This window comes from Lathyrus oleraceus, chromosome 5, assembly GCF_024323335.1.
Source record: "Lathyrus oleraceus cultivar Zhongwan6 chromosome 5, CAAS_Psat_ZW6_1.0, whole genome shotgun sequence".
NCBI lineage: Eukaryota > Viridiplantae > Streptophyta > Magnoliopsida > Fabales > Fabaceae > Lathyrus > Lathyrus oleraceus.
In genome coordinates this window covers 353,388,033-353,406,821 of record NC_066583.1, presented here as the reverse complement: position 1 = coordinate 353,406,821, position 18,789 = coordinate 353,388,033, and positions in this window count along the sequence as shown.

The window sequence follows — 18,789 nt, the reverse complement described above, 5'->3', positions numbered from 1 at the left end:
TTTGACTCTTTTTAACTCAATTCTCTGTGAGCATTTTACAGGTGTTAGAGTCTTAAGTCTCGGCAAGTGCATTTCTCTTTTTTTTTTCTTTTCTTTCTCTTTTTTTTTATTAGGACATACACATGTCTCTTCTTTTTGCATTACTTTTATATCTCTTCTTATGCACTCGCCCTTTCTTTAAAGATTACCACCCCAAACTTAGCTTTTTGCACATTTTATAACTTACAACAATCATGCCGATTAATGGAATAAATGAATGATTAATGGTTAATATGGGGTTTATTACAAACAAAAAGGCTAAGGCTCAACGGGGTTCACGAAGGGTCAACATACAAATAGGGATGGCTAGAAAGGCTCTAGGCTAAACAAACAACTTGCCTCAGTATGTGTTGTTATGCTGTGAATTGTCAAAAGAACATACGCAAAGTCAGAGTGATAAAGTCATACCTGGCTGAACTCTCATGATGATATTTAGTATTTGGCCTTTGTATTCTCACCATGTTGGTTAAACTTACAAGCTCTGAAGCCTCCTAGTATCATGTGGTTTCTTTTCCGATTCGGTTCTACCATACCGCTCTCTCGGTCCAGTGTCACCAAATTGTGTCCGACTTTTACTCTCTCATGGTTGCATCAACTTCCGGGGTACCTTAACAGAATAAGTATGGGGAGTGTCTTTCATCCACTACAATCAATCCCGGATTCGTCCAACAATTTCTCATCACTCTGTACACACAGGTAAACAATAAAAACAAAATACTACGACAACAGAAGCAAAAACGATGAAGGAAAACATGAACAAAATGAAAACGAAATAAAACATGAAAGGAAACCCCCCCCCCCCCCCCCCCACCTGAACTAAACATTGACCTCAATGTTTAAATCCAAATATAAAGGGGACTCACAACGACTACTTTTGCCTTGTTAACTTCAATTCCTTTATGGGAGATTTTATGGCCTAGCATTATCCCTTCTCTCACCATGAAATAACACTTCTCCCAATTCAGGATCAGATTGGTTTGTTGACATCTTTCCAGCACAAGTGACAGATTATACAGACAATTTTCAAAAGAAGATCCGAATACAGAAAAATCATCCATAAATACCTCCATGTGTTTCTCAAGCATATCGGCAAATATTGATGTCATGCACCTCTGAAATGTTGCTGGTGCATTACACAATCCAAACGACATTCTTTTATAAGCAAAGATTCCATACGGACATGTGAACATCGTTTTCTCTTGATCTTCAGGTGCCACCGTAATTTGGTTGTACGCTGAATACCCATCCAGAAAACAATAGAAATCATGACCTGCCAATCTTTCCAACATCTGATCAATAAAAGGTAAGGGAAAGTGGTCCTTCCTGGTTGCGGTGTTCAGTCTCCTATAGTCAATGCAGACTCTCCAACCTGTTACTGTCCGAGTGGGGATCTGTCATACGGTGAACTGACTTTGTGTGTTTTTGCTTTGGAAAGCAAGTGTCGCGGATAGCAAGAGTCGCCACCGACTTTTCTTTTATCCAATAAGGAAAGGCGGAAAAGAACAGGAAAAACCTTGATTAAATTTTGGGTTCGGGAGGTACATTATACAAAGGGAAGGTGTTAGTACCCTTTGTATCCATGGTTATCCATGGGCTCTTAATTGCTTAATCACTTATGTTTTTCTTGTCCGAAAAAGTGTTTGAGAACTGTTTAGAAAATGTTTTGAAAAAGAGAGTTTAACTTTGTAATGATTCTTGTATGAATGTATACAAAGTATTTATCTCGTTTAATTTTGAAAGCTGTTTAGAAAAATATAACTTGGCAATGATTCTAGTACGAATGTATACCAAGTGGTGATTTTCTAATAGATGTTTTGACAAGTGTGAGGTGTGAAAAGTGTTTTAAGTTGTGAGCAAGCATTTAAGAGTTATACCTACCCAAGGTCTTTATGGGTATTTCCTATCCTTATGAAGGTAAAACTGTCCTTACTATTGAGAAGTAAGTAGTCTTGTCCTTTGGATGTAAGGGACATCGTAGGGTCATCGATTGGTCATTGAAGGCAACATTTGTAAGGATACCTTAGCATTCGAAGGGACGATCATCATTTAACCGTAGGCTACAACGACGGGCCATCGAGGGACAAAACCATATATTCGCAGGCAACATCCGAGGGACTATGATTTATCTTATAGGGACATGATGATTTAACCGAAGGGTCTTGGCTAAGTGTATCTCCACATTCACGGGACATGACCATAAAACCGTAAGGCAACATTGAGAGGGCCAAGATCATATATTCAAAGGCAACAATTTATAATCAGTTAGGTAATTAGGATGAATCTCCACAAGGGTATCCCACAAATAAAGTGGAATACCTAGCAAGCTACCTTCTCCGGGAGTATGTGAGCCCTCACAAAATTCAGCAAACAGGTCAGAATACCAAATGGGGTGCGGTCAATAGTTGCACCGAACAAAGGAATCGCAGTAGTAATAATGTCAGACAAATAATACACAGCTATGATAGGACATGTCAGATAAACACAGAAAGGAACAGAAAAAAATCAGCGACTGTCATGTTCGTTACTGCCTCGCCTAGCGAAGGCTTGGCGAACACTCGCTACATGTTCACTTAGCGATGTGCTAGCGAACGGCTGCGGGTTTTGATTTTAATAACAGTACGATTTCAGCAAGCTCCAAACCCCTATGGCATCCCTTACAGAAATTACATGGTTAAACATTCAAGACATCCATGCATACTTAGATCCACATGCAAAACCTAAGATATATTTATAAATTCGATCATTATGTCACATGTAAATTGGGAGCATAAAGCGGTAGTGATAGTGCAAACATGTTTGCAATTGAATTGCGACGTTGAATTGGCAGATCACTCTTAGGGTTGGTACCCGATTGAGTTGGGCGGAGGTAACCTTTGTGCAGATGAGTTTCCTTCAGGGTTTCCTTTAGGGTTGCTCTGAATTCTCTTGGTTAGCCTCCAGGGTTTGCTGTCTGTATGGGTTTGTGTTTCTCTCCCTCTGTGTCCTTTTTCTGAATGAGGTCTTGGTATTTATAATAGTTTTTGTGACCTAATGGGCTCAATATGAAGCCCAAAATTTCTAGTATTCGCAAGCTTCGCTAGGCGAGTGGTGCAGCGAAGAGTTCGCTAGGCGAAGGATTTTGCTCGCCTAGCGAGCAAGCCAGTTTAAGTCATTTTCTGGATTTGGCCACCTGTGTGCTGGGTCTTTGTTCCTTTAAGATCAATGTCTTGAAAAATGAGTTGGAGTGCCTTGAAAAATGTCTTGCAAGATTAACGGGCAAATTTTGGGGTATGACAGCTGCCCCTGTTCAATATTCTTAAACCGAGAGAGTTAGAATGGTATGTATGTCATTCGTGATCTGGAGGTAGAAGATTATTGAACACTTAGAATGCCCAAAAATTTGCACTGGTTAATTAAAAGTTAGTCTTGATGGAGATGGGCTTAAAGATGCCATCCAGGAAGTTTGATGATGAGAGCTTTAGAGTGCGTCATACATCAGACCAATTTGAAGACATGGGTGTCACACCGGGTCGTACACTAGACCGTATAATGAGTCATCCATTAGGTGTTGTTAGGGCGAGTTGAACCTGATGAGATAAGGATCAGAATGGGTCGTGTGCTGCTGGGGATAAAGGATCAGAATGGATCATACACTAGATCGTATCTGAATTACAGAATGAACCGTCCGTTAGGCTGCATCTGGAGAGGTAAAGATCAGAATGGATCGTACGCTAGATCGTATCTGAGTAGCAGGATGAGTCGTCCATTAGGCTGACGACTTCACTGGGGATGAAAGATCAGAGTGGATCATACGCTAGATCGTATCTGAGTTGCAGAATAAGCCGCCCATTAGGCTGTATCTGACGAAATAAGAATCAGAATGGATCGTACGCTAGATCGTATCTGAGTTGCAGAATGAGCCGTCCGTTAGGCTGTATCTGGAGAAATAAATGTCAGAATGGATCGTACGTTAGATCGTATCTGAGTTGCAGAATGAGCCGTACGTTAGACAGTATCTGACAAAAAGTAGTTGTACGCTAGACTACACCTCGGAATGTACCGTACGCTAGGTAGTATCTGAGGAATGAAGATCAGAATGGATCGTACGTTAGATCGTATCTGAGTTGCAGAATGAGCCGTCCGTTAGGTTGTATCTGGCAAAAAGTAGTCGTACGCTAGACTACACCTCGGAATGTACCGTACGCTAGGTAGTATCTGAGGAAATGAACTTCCAAATGGGTCGTACGCTAGACCGTATTGAAATAGTTGAAGGAATCATATGTTGGGCTGAATCAGAATGAGCCGTACGTTAGGCTACATCTGATAATATTGGTATATGCTGTATTTGCAATAAACGTCTGGGATGGGCTTAAAGATGCCATCATTAGGAGGATATCAGAATGCTTGTCAGAATGAATATTCATATGGATTATATCTGGAAGATGCCTCTGAATCTTAAATGTAACTGATGAGGGTGTCCGTCTGAATGAACCTTTATTTTGACTGTATCGGGAGGATAATTAACCTGAAAAAAAGTTAGCCTCATGCCATGTCATGATGCATGAGATGTTTTATGCTTGTGAAAATAAATGCGAACATTGCATGCATGTATATGATGTGAAATGATGCATGAATGAATTATGCGTCTGAAAAACTTTGCCAGGGGAAAATAAATCCCCATATTCTGGTTGGAGATATTTGTATTGATGACCCTTTCTTAGCTGGGGATACTTGATTTCTGTCTGATGGTAGAAATATTCAACAGAGTCTGGCTGGGGATAGAAGAGATGACCAGTCTGTCTGGTGATGCCCATTTCTTCTGGGGAATAACTGGTTTTTGCTGGGGAAAGGATTTGTAACCGGACTTGTTGGAAAGCATGGTTAGACCTTATCCTCGACCCTAAAGTCTTTCAGTAACTGCTATTGCTATTTTATGCATGTATTTCGGTAAACATCGATCATGTTCAAACGCATATACTCATGCGAATCAAATCAATGGATGCAAACAAAACAGAGAAAGTAAAACAAAAGCATCTTTTTGGAAATAAAATTGTATCGATTTTGACAGAGGGCCTATAAACAGGCAATTTGTGTACAGGGAGACAGAAATCCTAGTAAGAGGAAGTTGTCAAGAAAACAAAGAAAAGCTATGAAGAAAAAGTCCTATTGATTTTAATTCCACTACTGTCATTATGTCTTCAAGCCTCTCATCTCCTGCTGTCGGATAGAAGTGATTGGCTTGTTCAGTCCCTTTGACTTGGGTGAAGCTGACTGAGAACGGGACATAGTCATACGCTTTAATCCCTGATTTTTGCCTGGACCGCCTTTTCAGGTTTTCAGTCCACCAGGATACCCTTTTTTGCCCAAGCCGCCTTTTCAGGTTTTCGACTTGCCGGGTGTACCTTTTTATATGTTTATCCCTAATTTTTGCTCGAACCCTTTTGGTTCGCCGGGATGCCCTTACTTTTGCCTAGATACGTCGACCTAGCGGGTCTCTTTTATGCGTAGTATTTTTTAACTATATCCGCGTTCACGGGATGTGGGAAGTCTTCGCCATCCATTGTAGCAAGCATCATGGCTCCACCAGAGAATACCTTCTTAACTACAAATGGCCCTTCGTATGTGGGAGTCCATTTGCCTCTGGGATCACCTTGTGGTAGAGTGATACGCTTGACCACCAAGTCGCCCATTTGATACACCTGTCTCTTGACCTTTTTGTTAAATGCCTGGGTCATGCGCTTCTGATATATCTGCCTATGACAAACAGCCGCAAGTCTCTTTTCATCAATCAAATTTATCCGATCGAGTCGAGTTTGAATCCATTCATCCTCGTCTAAACCTGCCTCTTTCATGATTCTTAGAGAGGGAATCTGAACTTCCACCGGTAAGACGGCTTCCATTCCGTAGACTAAAGAGAAAGGAGTTGCCCCTGTCGAGGTTCGTACTAAAGTGCGATAACCATGAAGAGCAAATGGTAACATCTCATGCCAGTCTTTGTATGTTACTGTCATTTTTTGTATGATCTTCTTAATATTCTTATTAGCAGCTTCCACGGTGCCATTCATCTTTGGCCGGTACGGAAAAGAGTTATGGTGTTTTATTTTGAACTGCGTGCAGAGTTCAGTAATCATCTTGTTGTTCAAATTAGTACCATTATCAGTGATAACTCTTTCGGGGATGTCATACCGACAAATGAGACTATTCTTGATGAACCGTGCCACCACATTCTTGGTGACAGAAGCAAATGAGGCCGCCTCTACCCACTTTGTAAAGTAATCAATAGCAACAAGAATGAAACGATGTCCATTAGAAGCAGTAAGTTTAATCTCTCCAATCATATCAATGCCCCATATTGCAAAGGGCCAAGGGGTTGTCAACACGTTTAATGGAGCAGGAGGCACATGTACTTTATCCGCATAGATCTGGCACTTGTGACAAGTTCTGGAGTGATGGTGGCAATCAGCTTCCATGGTAGACCAATAATATCCTGATCTCAGAATCTTCTTGGCCATCGTATGTCCACTAGAATGAGTCCCAAAAATACCATCATGCATGTCTTCCATAATCTTTTCTGCTTCCCTTTTATCCACACAGTGAAGCAAAGTCGAGTCATGATTACGTTTGTATAATACTCCATTACTCAAAAAGAATTTAGCGGAGAACTTCCTCAGAAATTTTCTGTCATTGATAGATGCCCCTTCAGGGTATTCCTGGGTTTCTAGATATCTTTTCACTTCGTGGAACCAAGGTTTCTCTTCTACTTCATCAGTATTCAGTTCATAACAATATGCTGGTTCATCTAATCGTGCAATGGTGATCATGGGAGCTTCATTGTCCCATCTGACTCTGAACATATATGACATGGTAGCTAATGCGTCTGCCAACTGATTTTCTTCTCGTGGAATATGTTCGAATGTAATCTCTTCAAAGTATGGGATTAATGTCAACACCCGCTCTCGATAAGGGATGAGATTCGGATGTTTAGTGTCCCATTCTCCTTTGATCTGACTGATTACTAAGGCTGAGTCTCCGTACACACTCAAAAACTTGATTCTTAGGTCTATAGCAGCTCTGAGTCCCAAAATACATGCTTCATACTCAGCCATATTATTGGTACAATCAAAACATAGTCTAGCAATGAAAGGCGTATGGCAACCCTCGGGGGAAATGATTACAACGCCAACACCATTGCCTAATGCATTAGAAGATCCGTCAAAAACCATAGTCCATCGGGATCCCAGTTCGGGTCCTTCATCCGGTCCAGGTTCTTCATAATCAGTAACAAGCATGACATCCTCATCTGGGAACTCAAAATTCATAGATTGGTAATCATCAACTGCTTGATGAGCCAAATGATCAGCTAACACGCTTCCTTTGATTGCTTTCTGAGTAGTGTATTAGATATCATACTCTGTTAAAATCATCTGCCACCTTGCTATTCTTCCGGAGAGGGCAGGTTTCTCAAATATATATTTGATAGGATCCATCTTAGAAATCAATAAAGTGGTATGATTCAACATATACTGTCTTAGTCGGCGAGCAGCCCAAGCCAAAGCACAGCAAGTTTTCTCGAGCAGTGAGTATCTTGTTTCACAGTCGGTAAACTTTTTGCTAAGGTAGTATATGGCATGCTCTTTTCGACCAGACTCGTCATGTTGCCCCAACACACACCCCATTGAATTTTCTAACACGGTCAAATACATGATTAGAGGTCTTCCTTCAACTGGGGGCATCAAAATCGGAGGTTCTTGGAGATACTTCTTGATTTTGTCAAAAGCTTCTTGACATTCATCATTCCATATCATCTCTTGATTCTTTCTCAGTAATTTGAAGATGGGTTTGCAGGTAGCAGTCAAATGGGAGATAAATCGGGCAATGTAATTCAAACGTCCCAAGAAACCTCTGACTTCTTTATCTGTACGGGGAACTGGCATTTCTTGAATAGCTCTCACCTTAGCCGGGTCAACCTCAATTCCTTTACCACTGACAATAAAGCCCAAGAGTTTACCGGATCTTACTCCAAAGGTGCATTTGTTCGGGTTCAATCTCAACTTGTATTTCTTCAACCTCTCAAACAGTTTGTATAAATGATCGAGGTGTTCTTCTTCAGTATGAGATCTGGCTATCATGTCATCCACATATACCTCTATTTCATGATGGATCATATCATGGAACAAAACCACCATAGCACGCTGGTATGTTGCCCCTGCATTCTTTAGACCGAATGGCATTACTTTGTAACAGAAAATGCCCCATTGCGTCACAAACGTAGTTTTCTCCATGTCTTCAGGCGCCATCTTAATCTGGTTATAACCTGAGAATCCATCCATGAATGAGAATACCTTGTGTTGAGCGGTGTTATCCACCAGAACATCAATGTGCGGAAGTGGGAAGTCATCTTTGGGACTCGCTTTATTCAAGTCTCTGTAATCTACACATATTCGCACCTTACCATCCTTCTTTGGCACTGGTACCACATTAGCAACCCATTGAGGATAAGAAGTAACAGCCAGAAAACCTGCATCGAATTGTTTCATAACCTCGGCTTTGATTTTCTCAGACATTTCAGGACGCATGCGACGAACCTTTTGCTTAACAGGACGACAATCTTCCTTCATTGGCAAACGATGCACTACTATATCAGTATCCAGTCCTGGCATGTCTTCGTAAGACCAAGCAAAAATCTCTACATAGTCATGTAACATCTGAATCAATCTTTCTTTGACACAGTTTCCCAAGCCTGCTCCTATTTTGACCTCTTTCTTGTCTACTTCAGTACCCAGATTTATAGTTTCAATTGATTCCTCATGCGGCTGTATAGTCTTTTCCTCTTGCAGTAACAGTCTGGCAAGCTCTCCAGGTACTTCACAATCTTCCTCACTTCCATCCTCGGCTCGGTAGATCGGATTTTCAAAGTCATAATGAACAGTAGCAGAATTATTATCAACAAGATCCAGAGTGGATATGGATCTGCAATTCGTTACGTGAGTGTGTGTAAGAAAGCATAGCTTGTTTAAAAGATGACAGGAAAGATAAAGAGCACAATATTTGAATGCAAAAAGTCCATTGATTCATTGAATGTGAATATGCTTATGAAAATGACAAAACCCTTAACAAATTAGCTATTGTGCCCCGGGCATAGACACAATGCTTTAAGAAGTTCAATCGTAAAAATTAAAAAATTTGCAACACTAAAATAGACAATAACAATTACTCCTGACTAAAGGAAATCGGGATAGTGTCTTCAGCCTTCCAATTATTGAGTCCATCACCAATTGTTGGGAAAATCCAGCTATCCAGGTCGCAATCGCTATCAGCATCTTCTACAGCATTAATCTGATCTTTGACCATCTTTTCAGAGCGAAACCCCAGGCCAAATCTATCAGACTTGTACGGTACATTGATCAGTTGACCCCAGCCAGTACGACCACCATCTTCAACCACGGCTTGAGCATCTTTCAGAGAAATCATAGTAGGAGGAGCACGAATAACCTTGGGCACACGAGAAGTTGGCTTAAGGACAGGACTGGTCGGAGGAACTACTTCGAATGACTGAGAAGGAGTCTCAAAGAATTCACCATCCATCTCGACGTATCTGAAGGTATGCACACTACTGACAGTATACTCTTCTTCCCCACACACAGTGACGATCTTACCCTCTATTGGATACCTCAGCTTTTGATGGAGAGACGAAGCTACAGCACTAGCCCCATGAATCCAAGGGCGTCCCAGCAAGCAGGAATAGGCAGGATGAATGTTCATTACGTGAAAGGTAGTGTTGAAGACTTGAGGTCCTATCTTGATAGGGAGAACCACTTCACCATGGACAACACTCTTCGCACCATCGTAAGCACGCACCACAACGTCACTAGGCTTCAGTTCAATGCTTTTACAGTCAAGCTTATTGAGTACAGCTTTCGGTAGCACATTCAAAGAAGAGCCATTATCGATCAACACATGAGCCAAGGTAATCCCCTTACACTCAATGGAGATGTGCAGAGCTTTGTTATGATTCTTTCCTGCTGGTGTCAGGTCAGCATCGGAAAAGCCTAGGCCATTGTCAACAGTCAGGTTAGCAACATAGTTTTCGAACTGATCGACAGATGTCTCATGAGGTACATGAGTGGTCTTCAGGAATTTTATCAATGCATTGGCATGAGATTCAGAAGATAACAACAAGGATAACATCGAAATTTTAGACGGAGTATGCCCCAACTGTTCTACCACATCAAAATCACTCTTGCGGATGATTTTCAGCATTTCTTCCATTTCCTGTTTGGCAACATCTTCGGCAGTAACTTCGACGGGTGTCCTTGACTGAGAAGGATTGATTTCCGGTTCCTTTCCTCGAGTTTCAGGGACAGGAGGTGAGATTTCTGGAGAAAAGATCCTTCCGCTTCGAGTAATTTTACTAGTCCCCACAATGTCAACGTCATTAGGATCAGCAGAATTATCATCTTGCTTTATGCCGTGGATGTAAACATCACCTCCATAATTCCACGGAATGGCTTTGCTTGAGGAATACGGTACAGGGCCAGGTGCAGTAATAATTAGGGGAGCTACCTTGGGCTCAGCAGTAATCTTCACAGGCACTCTAGTAGCGATAATCTTCACTGGAACTCTGGATCTGGCAATCACAGATATTTCTTCAATAGAGTTTTCCACCTTAGGAATCTTTTCAAAGAGAATTGTACGATCATCCATCAGCCTTTGAATACCCTTCCTCAACTTCAAGCAATCATTGGGTCGGAGTATACAGAGATCGCAATTTTCAGCACAACCTGGAAATAAACCAGCTTGTGATAAATCCTTCTTGATGATCAGGAGAGGAGATGCTAAGTCAGCTACATTAGAAATGTGAGAATTGTCATCCACAGCGTTAACAGTCTTGTCATGGTTAGGCATAGGAGCCGTGATGACATTAGGAGTCTCCGGAGGATCAAATTCAATTTCTCCAGCGTTGATCATATCCTGAATCTTATTCTTCAACAACCAACAATCGTTTGTATCATGCCCGGGGCTATCGGAGTGATATGCACACCTGGCATTGGGATTATAACGAGGAGAAGTAGTGTTGGGATTTGCGGGAGGATCTCTGAGGGTGATTAAACTTGCCTTTAGCATACCTTGCAGTGCCTGTGCTAAAGTGATATTGATCATCGTAAACTGTCTTCTGGGCCTGTCTTGTCTGCGTTGGAAGTTTTGAGATGGCGGTGCTGCAATCGTAACTGCTCCAACAGTATGGTCACGATTTTTCTTGTTATGACCCCTTTGACCGTACACAGCATTTGATTCGTTCCTCCCCTGATAGGACTTTTTGGTGCTTGCAGAGGTAGCCACCTGTATCTTTCCACTTCGAATGCCACTTTCGACACGTTCACCTGTTAATATAAGTTCAGTGAAACCCGATGAGGAACTTCCCAATAGATGGCTGTAGAATGGGTCAGTCAATGTACCCATGAACATGTCCACTAATTCTCGATCAGTCATAGGGGGTTTGACTCTGCCAGCCAAGTCTCTCCATTTTTGAGCATATTCTTTGAAGCTTTCTTTAGAGCCCATAGTCATATTCTGCAATTGTAGCCGAGTAGGCGCCAATTCATAATTATACTGGTAGTGCTTGTAGAAAGTTGTCGCTAAATCAGTCCAGGTGCGGATGTTAGAGCTCTCGAGCTGATAATACCACTCTAACTGTGTGCCAGACAGACTCTCTTGGAAGAAATGGATCCATAGCTTCCTATCAGTGGTATACGGCTGAATCTTTCTCACATAAGCTCTCAGATGCATCTGAGGACAAGACGCACCATCATACTTATTGAAAGCGGGGACCTTGAATTTGCGGGGAATGACCATATCAGAGACCAGACCTAAGCCTTCGAAATCCAGACCGGGCGCCTTCTGACCCTCCATAGCTAGCATGCGTTCTTCCAGCAACTTATACTTATCATCTTTTGGGGAGTACTGTTCATTTTCATAATCTTCGTCGTCGTCCTCAGGGTTGAAGGGGTCAGCATTTTCCTCTTCCGAATCATTTTCTGTCTCCTCTTCTTGATCTTTCGGAATTCTAATCTTGACTCCTGCGGCCTGTCCTTTAAGCCTTCTTCCCGGGTTGATGTAACTCACATCTTTCTTGTCTTTCTTCTTCTCGAGCAAGAGAGCCTTCAGCTCATCCTGCCCCTTGGATAAGTTCAAGATCATCTCCTGGAGATCTTTGACAGTTTGTTCGAGAGCCATCTGTTCTATTTAGAAGGAAGACCGTGAGAACATTGATCTTTTAGAGTACCTGTTATGCAATGTTATGTTATGCTATGCAATGCATGAAATGTTTTCAAGGACTTTTGGAATTTAACTTTGCGTAAACCACCAAAAGAGGGGAACTTTTATTAATATTTTCTTTAATCAATGTTTATTACAAAAAATAAATAAAATAAATACAATGAAAGATCAAGTCTCCCAGGGACGGCTTCTTTTTGGGCGGAGATATGCGTTGAGTCTTCGTTCCTCATTAAGCTGGCTGGTGAGCTCTAATACTTTCTTCCTGTCTACACCGAACTGAGTTTCAAAAGTATCCCTTTCCTCTCTCAACTGGATCCAGGATTTCTTCAATTCTTCAACATTGGTAGGCATATCTGGATAAGGAATGATCTGAGGGGTACCTCATTCAACTTTTGGTTCAACAATCAGAGGTCCGATTGCAAGATATGGCATGGTAAGCTCACGAGCTCTGGCGCGTACCTATCTGAGATAAGGTTCCATAGGAATAGAGTTCTTCTATCCTAAAGTACTTCTTTTCACCATGCCCCAAGCTCGTACAAACCTTTGACGGAGACCTTGAGAGTCGTTGTCATAGTCAAACACAGTGCCTTGAATAATTATTTCATGTGGACCATCTCTTCGAGCATAACCAAACTGGCGTAGGGCTAAAGCTGGGTTATAAGTAATACCTCCTCTTATCCCCAGGAGTGGTACGTTAGAGAATTCTCCACAACGGTCAATGATGATAACATTTCCTTTGGGTTGAGGACACCAATGGATGTCTGAATGGGAGAGCGACATTATCCTTTGAGACCATTTCAAATTTTGCTCATTCTTCAAGACTGATTGAGGAAGGTGCGAAATAAACCACCTAGATAATAAAGGTACGCAGCACATGAGAGTCCCTTGCCTTTTCATAGTACGAGTGTGAAGGGAATGCAAAATGTCTCCAAGCAAGGTGGGCACAAGGTTATGAGTGAGAAATATCTTAACGGCATTCATGTCTATGAATTGATCCGGATTAGGAAATAGCACCAAACCATAGATTAGTAGTGCTAGAACATCTTCGAAAGCATGGATATTCATAACTTTTAGGAATTCTCGGGCCTTATTTATCAGGAATTTGGCAAGTAAACCCTTAACTCCACTTCTTGTTACCCAATTAGTTTCAATGTCGGACTTTGTCATGTGTAAAGCCGCGACAACTTCTTCAGATTTCGGAATCTTTTCTAAACCACTGAAAGGTGTTTGATCAAGGATAGGTATCCCAAGCAGCCTGGAAAATTCTTCTAATGTGGGTACCAACTGATAATCTGGGAAGGTGAAACAATGATGTTTAGGATCGAAGAACTGGAATAGAACTCTCATTATATCTTCTTTGAAACCGGTGGTAACTAAATTGAGGAGAGAACCATGTTTCTTGATGAACTGAGCATGATCGGGCAGTTCTGACACTAAATCCTTGAGTTGAGGAGAGATCGCTACAAGATTGATCCGGATGGTCTTCCTGGAAGCCATAGCCTGTTTAACAGAGCAAAGTTAAATCCCTAAGTCCTTGAAATGGTTAGTAAAATGCCATGATGTCATGATGTTATGATGTCATGATGTCATGATGTTATGATGTTATGTAAGTTATGTAGGCAACAGACATAAACAAGTCACACTGCAATAATTCCTAGGTTTTAAGGCTTGCATGAGTTCCATAGGTAAGTACCCTCCCCACTGATGTTTGGTGGGTTCAACCTGTCCTAGAATAATAACCGGGTTCTAGAAGGATCTCAAATCATTGACCTTTCCTTAAGTCCACTTCAGTGCAACACCAAGTGGTTGACCAAAGCTTCCCTAAAGTCCAATCTCAAAGAGTGTAGTATCGAGTCTCAACCAACCCCAGTCGGAACCGAAGTCAGTTATCTCACTACTTTCTAATGGCTAGGATGAGTCAATTAGGGTTCTAAAGGTCTGGTTAACGCTTTGATGACACCACGCGGACGCCAAATTTTTCCTCAAGTAAACATGATGAACATCAGGACATCCAAAGTGTCACATTAACCGTAGCCATCATTTTAACCATTCCAGTATACGCCGGATAGTCGCGATGATCTCTTGCTACTTACCTAAGGTACACTAGATCCGGGTGTAGGATCTTTCACTCAAACATAAAATACCCAAGCAATCCCTTAAAAGTAAATCAGACAATTCAAATAAGCGATCTTTTTTTTTTTAAGGCAACCTCTCTTTTTAAGTTTGTCCCCAGCAGAGTCGCAAGTTCTGTCATACGGTGAACTGACTTGGTGTGTTTTTGCTTTGGAAAGCAAGTGTCGCGGATAGCAAGAGTCGCCACCGACTTTTCTTTTATCCAATAAGGAAAGGCGGAAAAGAACAGGAAAAACCTTGATTAGATTTTGGGTTCGGGAGGTACATTATACAAAGGGAAGGTGTTAGCACCCTTTGTATCCATGGTTATCCATGGGCTCTTAATTGCTTAATCACTTATGTTTTTCTTGTCCAAGAAAGTGTTTGAGAACTGTTTAGAAAATGTTTTGAAAAAGAGAGTTTAACTTTGTAATGATTCTTGTATGAATGTATACAAAGTATTTATCTCGTTTAATTTTGAAAGTTGTTTAGAAAAATATAACTTGGCAATGATTCTAGTACGAATGTATACCAAGTGGTGATTTTCTAATAGATGTTTTGACAAGTGTGAGGTGTGAAAAGTGTTTTAAGTTGTGAGCAAGCATTTAAGAGTTATACCTATCCAAGGTCTTTATGGGTATTTTATCCTTATGAAGGTAAAACTGTCCTTACTATTGAGAAGTAAGTAGTCTTGTCCTTTGGATGTAAGGGACATCGTAGGGTCATCGATTGGTCATTGAAGGCAACATTTGTAAGGATACCTTAGCATTCGAAGGGACGACCATCATTTAACCGTAGGCTATAACTACGGGCCATCGAGGGACAAAACCATATATTCGCAGGCAACATCCGAGGGACTATGATTTATCTTATAGGGACATGATGATTTAACCGAAGGGTCTTGGCTAAGTGTATCCCCACATTCACGGGACATGACCATAACACCGTAAGGCAACATTGAGAGGGCCAAGATCATATATTCAAAGGCAACAATTTATAATCAGTTAGGTAATTAGGATGAATCTCCACAAGGGTATCCCACAAATAAAGTGGAATACCTAGTAAGCTACCTTCTCCGGGAGTATGTGAGCCCTCACAAAATTCAGCAAACAGGTCAGAATACCAAATGGGGTGCGGTAAATAGTTGCACCGAACAAAGGAATCGCAGCAGTAATAATGTCAGGCAAATAATACACAGCTATGATAGGACATGTCAGATAAACACAGAACGGAACAGAAAAAAAATCAGCGACTGTCATGTTCGCTACTGCCTCGCCTAGCGAAGGCTTGGCGAACACTCGCTACATGTTCTCTTAGCGATGTGCTAGCGAACGGCTGCGGGTTTTGATTTTAATAACAGTATGATTTCAGCAAGCTCCAAACCCTATGGCATCCCTTACAAAAATTACATGGTTAAACATTCAAGACATCCATGCATACTTAGATCCACATGCAAAACCTAAGATATATTTATAAATTCGATCATTATGTCACATGTAAATTGGGAGCATAAAACGGTAGTGATAGTGCAAACCTGTTTGTAATTGAATTGCGACGTTGAATTGGCAGATCACTCTTAGGGTTGGTACCGGATTGAGTTGGGCGGAGGTAACCTTTGTGCAGATGAGTTTCCTTCAGGGTTTCCTTTAGGGTTGCTCTGAATTCTCTTGGTTAGCCTCTAGGGTTTGTTGTCTGTGTGGGTTTGTGTTTCTCTCCCTCTGTGTCCTTTTTCTGAATGAGGTCTTGGTATTTATAATAGTTTTTGTGACCTAATGGGCTCAGAATGAAGCCCAAAATTTCTGGTATTCGCAAGTTTCGCTAGGCGAGTGGTGCAGCGAAGAGTTCGCTAGGCGAAGGATTTTGCTCGCCTAGCGAGCAAGCCAGTTTAAGTCATTTTCTGGATTTGGCCACCTGTGTGCTGGATCTTTGTTCCTTGAAGATCAATGTCTTGAAAAATGAGTTGGAGTGCCTTGAAAAATGTCTTGCAAGATTAACGGGCAAATTTTGGGGTATGACAGGATCAACTCATTTTTCTCATTTTTTATCACAGTTGTTCCTCCCTTCTTCGGTACCACATGAACTGGACTCACCCATGAACTATCAGATATTGGGTAAATCAATCCCGCATCTAAAAGTTTAACAACCTCCTTGCGAACGACTTCTTTCAAATTTGGGTTAAGTCTCCGTTGAGGTTGAACAACTGGTTTCTGATCATCCTCCATCAATATGTTGTGCATACACAGTGTTGGGCTGATTCCTTTCAAATCTTCCATCACTCAACCAATAGCACCCTTGTATTTCTTGAGTACTTTGATTAGCTCTTCTTCTTGAATCTCTCTCAAACCTGAATTGATGATTGCTGGACATTTCTCTTCATTGTCTAAAAAGACATATTTGAGTTGTTCTGGTAATTGTTTCAACTCAATCCCCTTTTTTATATCTTGCTTTTCTTCTAGAGATACTTTAGGTCGAAGCTCTTCCCACCGTTGTGGTCGAGAATGAATCAAAGGAGGTTGTGCCTTCAACATAGACACCACTTCAGATTCTTTCTCATCTATTCCTTCAGTATCCTCAATGATAGATAAGCTTAAAACTCTTTCTAAGGGAAGCTTGGGTGTTGTGATCTGCATAGATTGAGCAAACACTGTATCCAGAACTTCAATATTTTTACTTGCACCTTCGTCATCCTTGAATTTCATAGTATTTCTCACATCAATTTTTAGCTTTTCATCATAGACTTTGAGGGTCATAGTTCCTTCCTCGATATCTATCATGCATCTTCCAGTTTCAAGAAAAGGTCTTCCCAAAATGAGAGGGATTTCCTCGTCTTCCGGCATCTCGAGTACCACAAAATCCACCGGGAAAACAAACTTATCAATCTTCACCAGAACATCTGTTGTTATACCATAGGGTCTCTTCATTGAATGATTAGCAAACTGCAGTGTCATGCGAGTGTCTTGCACTTCTCCTAACTCCAGTTTTTTGTAAATCGAAAGGGGCATTAGACTAACACTTGCTCCCAAATCGATTAGTTCCTTCTTGAATGATCTATCTCCAATGGTGCAAGGAATAGTGACAACACCTCTATCTTTTTTCTTCACCAGAATTTTTACGCCCTGCAAAATAGCACTACAAGTTTCAGTTAGCATAACCGGCTCGGTCTCAATCGACCTCTTCTTCGATATGATGTCTTTCATGAATTTGGCATATATCGGCATTTGTTCTAAAGCTTCAGCAAAAGGTATGTTGATCTCGAGCTTCTTGAATAACTCTAAGAACTTCTCAAAAAAAATTCATTGAGATCTTTCTTCTTTGTTCTCGTATGGAAAGGAAGAATGATCTTTGGTTTTTGTTTCTCTTGCTGGCTTGCCGGTTTCACCACCACTTCTTCAGCTTGTTTTGGCTCTTCTCTAATCTCTAAATTAACTTCCACCAACCCATCTTCTTCGACTTGTTCGTCAACTTGTTTTTCATTAGCTTTTCCTTTTCTTGTGACCACTGCTTTGATGTGACTTTGATCATGTGGATTCACAACTGTTCCACTAGGAATCGTGCCAGGTACCTGGGAACTGGAAGCTAACTATTGAGCTATTTGACCCATCTGAATTTCAAGATTTTTTATGGATGATGTAGTGTTCTTCTGATTATTTTGAGTCTCCTCTTGGAACTGGATGTTGTGAGTTGCCATCTTTTCAATTGCAATCTCCCAATCTGCCTTCTTTGGGACTTGTTGTTGATGTTGCTGATATTGGTTTTGATATTGGCCTTGTACTTATTGTTTCACATTCCCTTTCTGATCTCTCCATGCAAAGTTGGGATGATTCTTCCACCCCGGATTGTATGTGTTGGAGTATGGATTGTTTTGCTTTAAAAACTTGATATCTTCTATCTGCTGTGATGTTGCAAAGCAATGAACAGTATTGTGTGGTCCATTACAAATGTCACACACATCGTTTGGTGCCTGTTGCACTTGAGCCACTTTCTGAGCACCTATGGTTAGTGCCTTCAACCTTTTCTCCACCTCTGCAGCAACTGCTTCTTTAATTTTTACCTGTTTGTTTGTTTCAAGCTTCAAATCAATTACTGCAGATTTGCTTGACACCCTATCATACAAATCCAGATGCTCATTTGAGGCAATTTCTTCAATTATCTTCTTCATACCGGTGGTTGTTGCAAAGTTAGCTGAGCCATCAGCTGCTGAGTCAAGGATTTGTCTCGTTTGAATTCGAAGACCATTAACAAACATTTGCATCTGCTCAATTTCATCCATGTTGTGAGTAGGACAAGCCACTAGAATTCTCTTGAATCTTTTATAGGCATCTCCTAGTGACTCACCCTCCTTCTGCTTGAAATTTAGGATCTCGTATCTTTTTCTCAGTGACA